At 39.1% G+C, this 12,007-nt stretch overlaps 1 long non-coding RNA gene across 1 annotated transcript; it reads right to left on the minus strand.

The window, feature by feature from the left end:
* Nucleotides 1-3,149: 3,149 nt before the first annotated feature.
* LOC108267572 (uncharacterized) lies at nucleotides 3,150-10,383 on the minus strand. Its single transcript, XR_001813148.3, has 2 exons — nucleotides 9,777-10,383; nucleotides 3,150-3,632 (listed from the first exon to the last, which is right to left on the minus strand). It is a non-coding gene; the product is annotated as an uncharacterized LOC108267572 (long non-coding RNA).
* Between the last annotated feature and the right edge of the window lie 1,624 nt (nucleotides 10,384-12,007).

Consider the following 12,007-nt stretch of genomic DNA (forward strand, 5'->3'; position numbering starts at 1 on the left):
TTCAAATTGTTTGATTTTGGTAATTTATGCCAGATGTAACCTTTTATTTGGACGTGTGAGGATTTGGCGTGGAGTGTTTTGGGGGATTGTTGTGTCTCTCGGTGGCTCTGGCCCGATGCCCCACGCCTGCTCTGTCTGGCTCTCTCAGGCTCATGCCCTGCTGTTTGCCACCGTCTCTCTGGTGATGGGCACCGTGCCACACATGGCTGATGTGACAGTTAAGTGCTGCTTTGAGTTGCCAGTTGGAGTCCCTGGCATCTCCAATACCCTGATGCCTTATATCTGTTTAATCAGTGCTCGAAAAGCACACGAGGCCTTTTGGTATGTCCCCAGGACCATAAACATGTAGGCCATGACCATGGCCTGTGCTTGTGAACTTGTGTGGAGTTTTGGTAGACACACATTAGCTTCTTCTCCTTTGAAATCTCAGTGAAACAAACTTTTGCTAACAATGCAGTTAGTATGTGAGTTTCTTAGCTCATATTATACTCTGGCTATGGCATTGAAGAAGCACTTTTAATATTAGAAATTTGCATCTTTCGTTGCTTGTGTCCTTTCCGGTATATCAGATTATACACACAACACACACATGAAATGTAAATCTCCTCATGAACCGGTGGTGCCCTGTGTGTATTAGAATGAGAGTCCCTATCTGAGCACTATTCCACTTGTCCTTTGTTTCTGAAGCAAGCAATGTATAACAGCTGTGGAGCCAGCTGTGGACAATATCTATGAGGTGAGTAGGAATCGCTCTTCCACCAGCTGAACAGTTGCTGTTCCTGTTTTCAGCTCCAGAATAAACTAACACACTTCAAATGATCCAGTACAAGTCAGTGCTATTTACGAATTTGCTCAAAGCCTGCCAGCTGCAAGTGAAGGTGTTTCAAACTGGAGCCATATACTGTATGGCTTTCCTTACTCAGCTCATTGTTATACAGGAAGTTCTGCTACCTGAGTCCTGAACTGGGTGACTCCTGGTCTAAACTGCTCTCCAAGGACCACCTGAGAGCCGGGGACTCAGAATCAAGTTGCCTGGCTTTAATCCTGGAAAGAATGTGCCTGTGATTCCCTCAGTAGTGGCGCTGAGTGAAGCTCAAAAAACCCCAAAAACCTCTTAAATAGATTTTACAGTTCTCTAATGGACAAAAAGCATCTGCTCTGTCTTATGCATAATTTAAAACACTGTTTACATAGTCGAAATATGATTTTGATGTAAAGGTGTACCAGTGTCTTGGTTAATCCTCAAAATTTTACTTAAGAGCAGTGAAGTATGACACGTTTTCACATCGCCGGATCTAAATGGCTTCAAGTGATGGACATTTCGATAAGTGAAAGTGCTCTACGACTGAAGCCATCCCTTTGTCGGCCGAGCAGAAAGGGGAGACTTCGGGGAGGATAAACTTTGCTTAGATGAGAGGAAAGGCAAGCCTTTTATCTTGGGCAGGCACTGTATTCTACACAATGTCTCTCCAGTACAGCCTAACAAAGAGCTCCTTATGTACTTCCTCTAGGCTGGCAGGCCTAATACCGCAGTGCTGGGGACGGTTGCGAGGAGACGTCTTTTAGATACTGAGCTTTGGATAGTGTGGTGGATAAAGAACAATTCATTGGTTCGATAAAGTGTGTGTGTGCTCGTGTATGTTCGTTGTGCCCTGCTGAAAGGTGGTGGCTAAACCCAAAAAGAGCTAGTTCCACCGTGAAACCTATCTCTGCCCCACGTCTACCTTATTTGAACTTCCTTGCTAGGCTAGCTCACTATTCACATCCTTTATCCTAAAAAGGCTCATTTGGAATGTAATGTAGCTTTTTATCCAATGTGGGAGGCTAGCTAGCTGCCTACTTTGGTAATTTGAGACGTAAATGGTAACCACTGAACACATTTCCAGTTGTCCTTGAATTGTAGTGTGGAATGAGACTTTCTGCTACATTCCATACATTGCTCAAACCCTGAATTCATGAAAATCTATACCTCTACCTCGAAGAAGTCTGTCTTGTCATTAACTCGTGCTGAACCCTCAAAAGCCACCCGCCCTCCATCGTCATGGTTGGATGCCTCCCGTCCTGATGCTGTCTGTCCTCAGCAGGGTCTCTGTTGATTGGCTCGGTGTGTGTCCTCCTCAGTGCCGTGGTGTGAATGACGGCCCCTGTCAGTGCTGACGGGCTTCCCCGCTGCTCCATATTCTTCCTCTGACTGACAGTTGCTCGTACCTCCTCTGAGCCACCCCAAAGGATTGCCTGTGTCATGGCGGGCCACCTCGCCCTCTAAAGGAGAAAAAAAGACTCTTGGCAGAAAGTCTTTAATGTTGCTCCCAGCACACTGAGAGTGTGAGTGCTGACCTCGAAACAAACACAAGGCTCTCTCACTCGCCTCAGACAGACTTCATTGAAAAGGTTGGATCGCCATGGGTTACACCAGTGCAAGTGAACAGAGGTGGTTTCTTTTAATTATTTATTCCCACTACATTGTCTTCATGAGGCAATAATCAAATGAGCAAACTTTATTTAATTTTAACATGACCCAAAGGACGCTGTTCTTATTATATGCATAATTGCGATTAGAAATAATGCTGACACTAATTAAACTTTTAGGAATAATTGGAATTAATTATCAAGCTTAATACTAAATAATGCGCAGGGGGTATTGTATGGCCATTGATCCTGTTATGTCATTCAGTGTCACTGGCTGTTAATATAAAGTTGGCTTCATCATTTGGTGGTTTGTTACATTTTAGTCTGTAGAGATTCATGTCTGATTTGTGTGGTCTCTGATTGTGGTGCTCTGATTGACTTAACCATGTTCCTGGGACATACAAACACGTATGTTATGACTGGAATCAATTAACTCCTATTGTCCCCCTCTTATTGTCCTAAAGCAGATGTCTTCTTTTTCTATGGAGTGACAGGTGGTCATTTGCATTGGCCTATAGGAACAGTATGTATAGTAGAAATACTTCTTCATTGCACTTAAGTATATTCTGGAATATTTCTACTTTACTCCATTGTAAAAGTTTGCATCAAATTTAAACTTTTACTTCACAACTTCTAATTGTTCCTTACTTTACATTTTAAAAGCAAAGTTTAAAAACTTTTCCTCGGACCAACTTGCCTTGTCACCCTTCTTACTAAATAAATTGTTAAATTAGCAGAAATTAGTAAATACATTTATTCATTTGCATACAATTTTATCTAAAGTGACCTACATTCAAAAGAGGATACAATTGAGGGTTAAGGGCTTTACTCAAGAGCCCAGTATTGGATATCAGGCTGTTCTGGGATTCAAATTCACAATCTTCCCATCACTAACACGGAGCTTTATCTACCGCTGCCCCCAAAATACACAGAACACGTACAGTATCATGCTTAATTCTGTGAATCATTCAGCTATATGTGGGTGATACATTAAAAGAAAAAAACAAACATAACCACTCGTTTATGTTCTGGGAGACATTTTTGGGTCCACGTGTCCCCTTAAAGGGAAGAGTCACTGCAATGTTATATGATTCTGACTGATCACCTTTATCGTTTGAAAAACATTTACAGTATGCTCTGATGGAAGTCTTCTCTTCCAGCATGATAATTTCCACATCCACAGGCCATAAAAGCTCACTCAGTGTGTTTGATGACGATGAAAACTAGGTAAATCAGATAGAAAGAGAGAGAGAGAGAGAATTACAGATATAACACATGACACCAAATACTAACAAGACACATTTATTTGTAAATGCCTTCACAGTCAGCAGATCTCAACTTAATTGGGAGATTTTGGACTGAATGTGTCCACTTACTCTGTAACCATCATCAAAACACCAATTGAGGGAATATCTTTGGGAAGAAAGGTGTTCATGCCTCCAGTACACTTCGACACTTGTAGAGTATGTGCCAAGGTCCATTACAGATGTTCTGGTGGCCCAACACCATACCTAAACAGTTTATTATGGTTTTTCCTTTAATTTGTCACCTGTCCGAAGCTATTTGCACCCACTTAACTTGGTTATCTGTCATTATGACAACCTTGTGCTGCATGAATAGTATCAGTACACATCAGACCATGTCAAGTGGTTGTCAGGTAATGTTTTGTAATTATTTTGTCTGTTCATGGATGACTGTAATAGGTCTAGTAGTTCATACAATTGAAAGTCTGAGTTAATGAATATAGAGATGAATTATCTGGTGTAAAGATAGGGCAGGTTCACCTTTTCTCTTATCAATTTGTAAGAAAGCAATTTGACCATATATAAACCATATTAAACAATATGGAATGATCATTGGGAACTTTAGAATACCCAGAATATTCTGCAATTATAGGGACCCAATTTTTTATTATAAAATAATAAATATCATAGGTTAATAAAATCATAGTTTTAAGAACATAATCTATTTTATAAAGTACAAACACCTGCCAAACCCAGACCTTGGAATTATAAGATTTTATATGTCTTAAAAAACACGACTTAATGTTATAAAGTTATTTATATAGTGAGAAATTAAAAATCAAATCAATTTTGGAATTTAACCAATTTATATTAAGTTATTAGAGCTAAGTGCTTATTATTTCTGAACCTACACACAACCTAAACCAGTCATACTGTGTTAAAATGTAGAGCTGCAATATTTTGCATCATGCTGATTTCTTAATTTTCTTAAAATTAATTTATTAAAGTGTTATTTTTATATTTAGAAAATACTTTTTAAGTTGAGAATAAAAGAGTTTTAGATTAGAAAATGAACAAACTCCTACAATGGATCAGCCATAAAATTGAAACCATTAAGAGGTGAATTAAATAACATTGATTATCTCATTACAGAGGCACCTGTCAAGGGGTGGGATATACTAGGCAGCAAGTCAACAGTCAGTTCTCAAAGTGTGTTGAAAGCAGGGAAAATGGGCAAGCGTAAGGATCTAAGAGACTTTGACAAGGGCCAAATTGTGATGGCTAGACGACTGGGTCAGAGCATCTCCAAAAACGGCAGTCTTTATGGGATGTTCCCGGTATGCAGTGGTTAATAGGAAGGACAAATGGTGAACCGGAGACAGGGTCATGGGCACCCAAAGCTCGTTGATGTGCATGGGGAGTGAAGGCTAGCCTGTCTGGTCCGATCCCACAGAAGAGCTACTGTAGCACAAATTGCTGAAAAAGTTAATGCTGGCTATGATAGAAAGGTGTCAGAACACACAATACATCTCAGCTTGCTGCATATTGGCCTGCGTAGCCGCAGACCGGTCAGAGTGCCCATGCTGACCCCTGTCCACCACTGGAAGCACCTACAACGGGCACATGAGCATTATAACTGGACCATGGAGCAATGGTAGAAGGTGACCTGATATGATGATTTACATTTTCCTTTACTCCATGTGGACGACTGAGTGTGTGTGCATCCCTTACCTGGGGAAGAGATGGCACCAGGATGCACTATTGGAAGAAGGTGATGCTCTGGGCTATGTTTTGCTGGGAAACCTTGGGTCATGGCCTGTACCTAAGCATTGTTGCAAACCAAGTACACCCCTTCATGGCAGCAGTATTCCCTAATGGCAGTGGCCTCTTTCAGCAGGATAATGCTTCCTGCCACACTGCAAAAATTGTTCAGAAATGGTTTGAGGAACATGACAGAGTTCACGGTGTTGACTTGGACTCCAAATTCTCCAGATCTCAATCTGATCGAGCATCTGTGGGATGTGCTGGACAAACAAGTCTGATCCATCGAGGGCCCCACCTCCCAACTTATAGGACTTAAAGGATCTGCTGCTAACATCTTGGTGCCAGAAACCACAGCACACCTTCAGAGGTCTTGTTGAGTCCAGAGATTTGGTGGCACAAGTGAGAACTACGCAATATTTGTCAGGTGGTTTTAACATTATGGCTGATCGATGTATAAGAAACCAGTATGACTGCATCATTTTAAAGCCGTTCAATTAAAGTGACTTACAATCATAATAACTATAACACCTACAGCAGTAGTATATAGTAGATGATCTCCACCATCATGTTATTTAAAAAAAAAAAAAGAAGTAAAAAAAATAATAATAAATGACTGACTCCCTGGCTATACTTCATGGAACCTGAGTCGACTAAGCAAAGTTGAACCGTTCAGTAATTTGAATAGAATACTGTCAGAATTTATTTACCTACATTATACCTGACTGACTCTGGCATAACTATCAAATTACCACCAGTTGTTGACCTTTGCTTATAAAAAGTAGTAGAATTATCAGAATAAAGCACAAACCAACATTCTCTTTTCTTGTAACTGCCAGACAGCCTGTCCCATTGGGCCTAAATTTGGTTACAGGCATTAAGTCCAGATTGCAAAGCCATACGTCTTTCAAAAATGTCTATCAAAAATGTATTCTGTGTATTCTTTAAAATCTTTAAACATTGCCTTCTGCTCAAAATGCACCAAGAAATCACTAAGTATGTGGTGTTCCATGTGCTACCCATGACTTCCATAGCCAACAGTTGTATGATCGTAGTACTTCCTGTCTTATTAAGTTTTTTTTTTAAATCTTTATTCAGTGAACTTTTATTCACAGAGTTCTTTTGGAGGATAATATCCCTTGAATAACCCCTATCAGTTATTAATTCAGCATGCTCCACCATTGTTGTTGTAACATATGACACTTAAACTATAGGTTTTAATGAATAGTCTCCCCTATTGCACAGCTACAGAAATGTGGGAAAGGTTACGGAAATATAAAGAACACCACTGCACTGAGGGGGTAGTGAGGGGGTATTCTTCAAGGCTGTGCTGCTTTGTGAAATGCCTCCTCGACCCTCGGATGCCAGTCGCACTGCGCCCCTGACTTAAAGGCATGGTCTCACACAAACCAACAATTCACTCAGAGGGAAGCAGCCACTGGCGGGAACATTCTGCGAGGAGGCGGAGGTTGGGAATTCGCAGCCGAGGGAAAAAGGTCTGGATAGGTTACAAAGAGAGTCCCAAACATGGCACAAAGCTGGCATTCACTCTCCAAAGCCCACCACGCATGCTTGGGAGGCAGGTTGACGCTCACTCTAAATGTCAAAAGTGAGAATGTTGTTCATTTGCTAGCATGTCTGAGAATCAATTGCAATGTCGCAAGAGTGGGATGAAAAGCACATGTTCAGATTCAGATCTACATGTCACGAGAGCAACTCTCAGAAGACAAGCTTTTGCGTGTTGGTATAACCTGACTGCTGCCGTTTGAGGGAAAGTCAGTGGTTAAATAAATATAGGAAAAAGTAGGGGAAAATGCTACTATGAATTACTGTAAGCAACTGCATGAAAGCTGCTATTAACAAAAGCCACCTGTAACAGTATGAAAGCTTGGACACTCATGAAAAAGAACAACATGACGTATACAAGTTGATGTTATTAGATGTGTTCTTGAGTGGTTAGTTTGTGTGTGCTTGTGTGTTGTTTTTTTTTCTGAGTTTGTCATAGAATTTTGTATTAACACTTCAGTCAAACAGAATGTTACTATAAGGAATAAAACACAACCAGCTGTGCTTTTATTGGGAACTAATCAATACTGGGATATGTTGTTACCACCCCAAAGCTGATTATTTTTCAATAGCATATCTCAAAGTGCTTTATTCCCCTTATACCACAGCAATTTTCCAATGATTACAAATTTGAATTAATTATAATGAGCAACATGTCATGATTGGTTATAGTTTACAAGTTATTTCACTTGCTATTGAAGCTGTAAACTGTCATTCCCATTAGCAGCCTCTCTATATTTCTGTCTCTTGGAATTAATAAGACAAAAAACACTGCTTGACATGTTACAGATGAACCAGAAACTGCAAAGTGCTCTGTTCCGAAGACTCTTCCATGAAGGATAACTTACTGACACTGGGGGCTCCTTCCATAAATGTTTGATAAACATTTCCTCAGACATCGTCACCATATCATCAATTACGCATACATTTTTCCTTATATAAGGAAAATATTTATAATTTGTCTTAAAATATGTAGATTTTGGCATACAAGTCCTTGTGAATGAACAGTTACTAAATGTAAAATCGATATTAAATCACTGAAAGCTTGCTTATGTGCAACTAAAATAACTTAAAATGGCTCGTTAGACTAAAATTTCTCAACGTTGTTAGGCAAAACTGTAAATAAACAAATCCTTCATGTGGCTTTGGTGGATGTTAACTTTAAACTAGAATTAAAGTTCCAACTAGATATCAATAACTCCAAAAATATCTTTAATAACATTCTCTCTTACTTCAGGAATCTCCCTTCGTTTAGTCTGTAACAAGCAGCTACACTGAGAGTTTTAAAATATATTTTAATACATCTGAATTCACATGGTGTTATTCCCATTAGTGTAGTATGTGTAAGCAGTATAAGCATAGCCATTAGTAAACTAATCTAAAAAACAAACAAAAAACAACACTTTTTAATATTGATGCAAACAAATAAGGTATAATTTTATGAGTGTTACAGCACACATTAAATGAATTTATCTGTCATAGTTTTCTAATTTTTGCTTAATATTAAAACAGCACATCAATTCATTATATAAGAATTCCCTTTTACCTATTTAGTAATCACAAAAATGAAAGAAATTTGGAGAAAAAAAGGACAAATTCAAACAATATGTTACCAAATGCAATAGCTTGGAAAATTTCAGAAATGTTCAATGCACCGTTTCTCTGTGTGTGGTACTGATATATAACGTGTGTGTGTGTGTGTGTGTGTGAAATTTTCCTTGCAACTAAAAAGTAGAAAAATAATGGGAGAAATAGAACAATCCTGGTTGTAGAAGGAAAAGGCTGAGAATACTGCATCGCCAGTCTGTATCGGTCTTCTCAGTATCTCGCTTGTGCCCCTTGTAAGCAGTGTGTGATATCTGAACCGTGCCTCGCTCTCATGTCTATGAAACTCCCCGCTTTTGAATGAGGAAATTAATTCCTATTTGGGCCTCCCCTCATTGACTAAAGGGGTGTCAGGGGAAGGGGGCTGAAGTGTGTGTGTCTGTGTGTGTGGAGAAGATATGGGGAGGGCTGTCCAAACTACAAGTCAAACAATATACAATAGGCAGGAATGCAAATAAAGTTTATACCGCATTTTCCCTACAAAAGCCCCTCACTGGTGTCTCACTTGCTGCACTCCTCAGGATGCCACAAAAGAGTCGTGCTCCTAATGTACACTGCTTAAAAAATTAAAGCCCTGCCTGAATAGCGTGTGTGTGTGTGTGTGTGTGTAAGAGAGAGCGAGAGAGAGGATTCCAGATCCTGATCCTGTCATTATAGGCAGCTGCGGAGGCTGGAGTCATCGCTTATGCACAGGGCCGTGTGTGCGTGTGTGTGTGTGTGTGTGTCTGCGTTTTCCCATAATGCAGTGTGATAAGGATTGGCCTACATGAGGCTGAGTGTGTGGCATCTGATGAAGGCTTGATTAGGTGTGTTATCTGCTGCTGAGCTGCTCCTGATGAAAGCTCCTGAAAGGGCGATGGCTGGGAAAACAGCAGACGGCTCCATCAAATGGCAGTTATGCTATGACATGACAGCCAGGACCTGGTGGATGGTAAGTCTGCCTTTTCTTCCCCCTACATATTTTTTTTTTTCCATACCTAATGACTAAGATGTATGCACAGGTAACTCCTCCTTCAGAGTTCATCGCTGCATTGTTAATGAGGATTGCGTTGCAAATTTTCCAAAAACAGACAAACACTCAAAAACCATATTGTCTTTCGATTAACAGCAATGGTATATATATGTCATCCTACACTTAAAATAGCACAGGAATTTGTGAATATTTACCAGAACTTGTACTTGTACTCTCACCTCTCATTGCGACCCCTCTTCAGATGTTGGTGTGTGTGTTGTTGCTCAGCGAAGTGTGTACAGGGGCCATGCATGTCGTCAGGGTCAAGCAGGTTGAGCGGGTTGCGTAACCCTGCGCTTGGCTTGATGTCAGAGGGTTAAGGCTGTGTCAGGGAGTCCACTCTATCCTCGTCAGGGGGAAAAGCAGTCTGTCACGCTGTGATAGGTTACAGATCATATCGTAATCGGCCGTGTGTTATTGTAGTCCGTGCTGGAACCAGTTTTGTGATGTGGTGAAAGCAGCAAGTGGTAACTCTGAGTAGTAGCTGTTGACTCATGAGCTCTCCATTTAGGAATTGGAAAAGAAGTGAAATCCAAGTCTTCACCTTATTTCTGTGTCAGCCTTCATCCAACACCGAAATGATTTTGCTGGATTTTTCTACCTCTGCCACTGAGTCTGCTTCAAAGTTGTGTCTTGTTTCAGCCTTTTATGAATACGGTGGTTTTTAAGATATGGTCGTGCCCTGCACTTGCTGACATTTTTTTTTCTCTGTGTTTGTCCATTTTGCGCTGCTGGTGAACAATGGGCTTTTGTCTGGCCTCTGCACTAAATGAAACTACTGCTGGATCTTAGACTACTAGGAATATTAATTCCTTCTCAGTGTTCGAGGCTAACTTTTCCTCCATCAGTCAATTTAAGTCTTTAATGCTTCCATCTGTGTGTCGTTACACAAGTGCATGAGCTGGGCTGGAATTGTAACTTAATTTGAACTACTTTTATTTTTTACGTCTGATGATTATACACAGTTAGTCTGGAGAAATCTTCTTTTTTTTTCAACAAAGAGGCGGTTTCCCTTTAACCTTGTTTTTGCATTTGGAACTACTATATTGTAAGAAATGTCCTTTATGTTAAAATCGTTTGTTGCATGATGTGCAATGTGCAGGACATGCAAGCTAAAATGAGTTTTACAAAAATGAAACTTTCCTAGACTTTCTAGCGAGCATAATTTGATTTAAATTTAAATAACATGCCTTCATTTAACTCATTAATATGGTTACATTCTATCTAAAACCTATTTCATTTCAATGTTATTATTATTATTATTATTATTATTATTATTATTATTATTATTATCATTATTTATTTATTTATTTATTATTATTATTACTATTATTATTATTATTATTACTATTATCTTTTGATATAATGCAAAATAAATTTGGAAAAAAAAAAATTTGATAGAATTTACTACACAAATGTTTTCCTTTACCTGCTTAGTGTGGAACTTTAGAGACATTTGGGATTTGACAGTGTTGGTATGTTGTAAATGTGAAGTTTTGCAATAACATGGTTAAAACTAATTTTAGTCAGAATATTTACCAAAGCTTTAACTAATTTTAAGTGCAACACAGTGGACACAAGAAGCAGTAGATGCCTTTATTTTGTAGCTATATTAAGCTAGTAGCCTGTTTATTTAATGTCATTTGTTTTAAATAAGGCTTCATTATTATTTGTTTCATTTTGGACATCCATATTGCTTTATTATATGGTTTTACCCTACTTCAAGTATTTGAATGAAATGTGGAGATGTAATTACTGCATGTTCTGTGTAAAGCTTGGTGAAACTCTGGGTTCGTGGTTTGTATGTGTACTGAAAGTACAAGAGAAAGATGTCGGGTCACATGAGGACTCACCTGATGAATGCTGAACTGCATTTAAAATTACAAATTCATTTAAAGGTGATGAAGGCTATTTTACACAACGCAGTGGTTCATAAAATGGGGTCTATAAGCATAGTCAGGCATCCATGATTTCAAAAAAATAATAATAAATTACAGTGAAATCACAATTATCAAAGTTATTATATTTATTATTGTGTTCTTATAATTATTAGATGGTTTGACAGGTCCCTTCTAGTGGATGGGTTTAATCCAAGTCTTAATAATGCAAAACAAGTAAGGCTATACATAATGGCAACTTAATGTGTTCTCTGGAAATATATTACTGTACCCATTTAAATTATATTTGCGGAATAAATCTACACTCATGGGGTTTATTTCAAAGGTTAAGGGGTCCCTGTATGTAAAAAGTTTGAGAACGGCTGACTTAAAGGATAGAAAGAGTAACTAAGACGTACAGGAAGCTGAACTGAGCAGATGCTGGGGTGGCCTGTGCAGTGTGGAAACCTGCATTTATCACTAATCCTTGTTGCCAACAGTCGTTCATTAAGGTAAACGATTATGACCCCCCC

The sequence above is a fragment of the Ictalurus punctatus genome, chromosome 7, assembly GCF_001660625.3.
Source record: "Ictalurus punctatus breed USDA103 chromosome 7, Coco_2.0, whole genome shotgun sequence".
Classification (NCBI taxonomy): domain Eukaryota; kingdom Metazoa; phylum Chordata; class Actinopteri; order Siluriformes; family Ictaluridae; genus Ictalurus; species Ictalurus punctatus.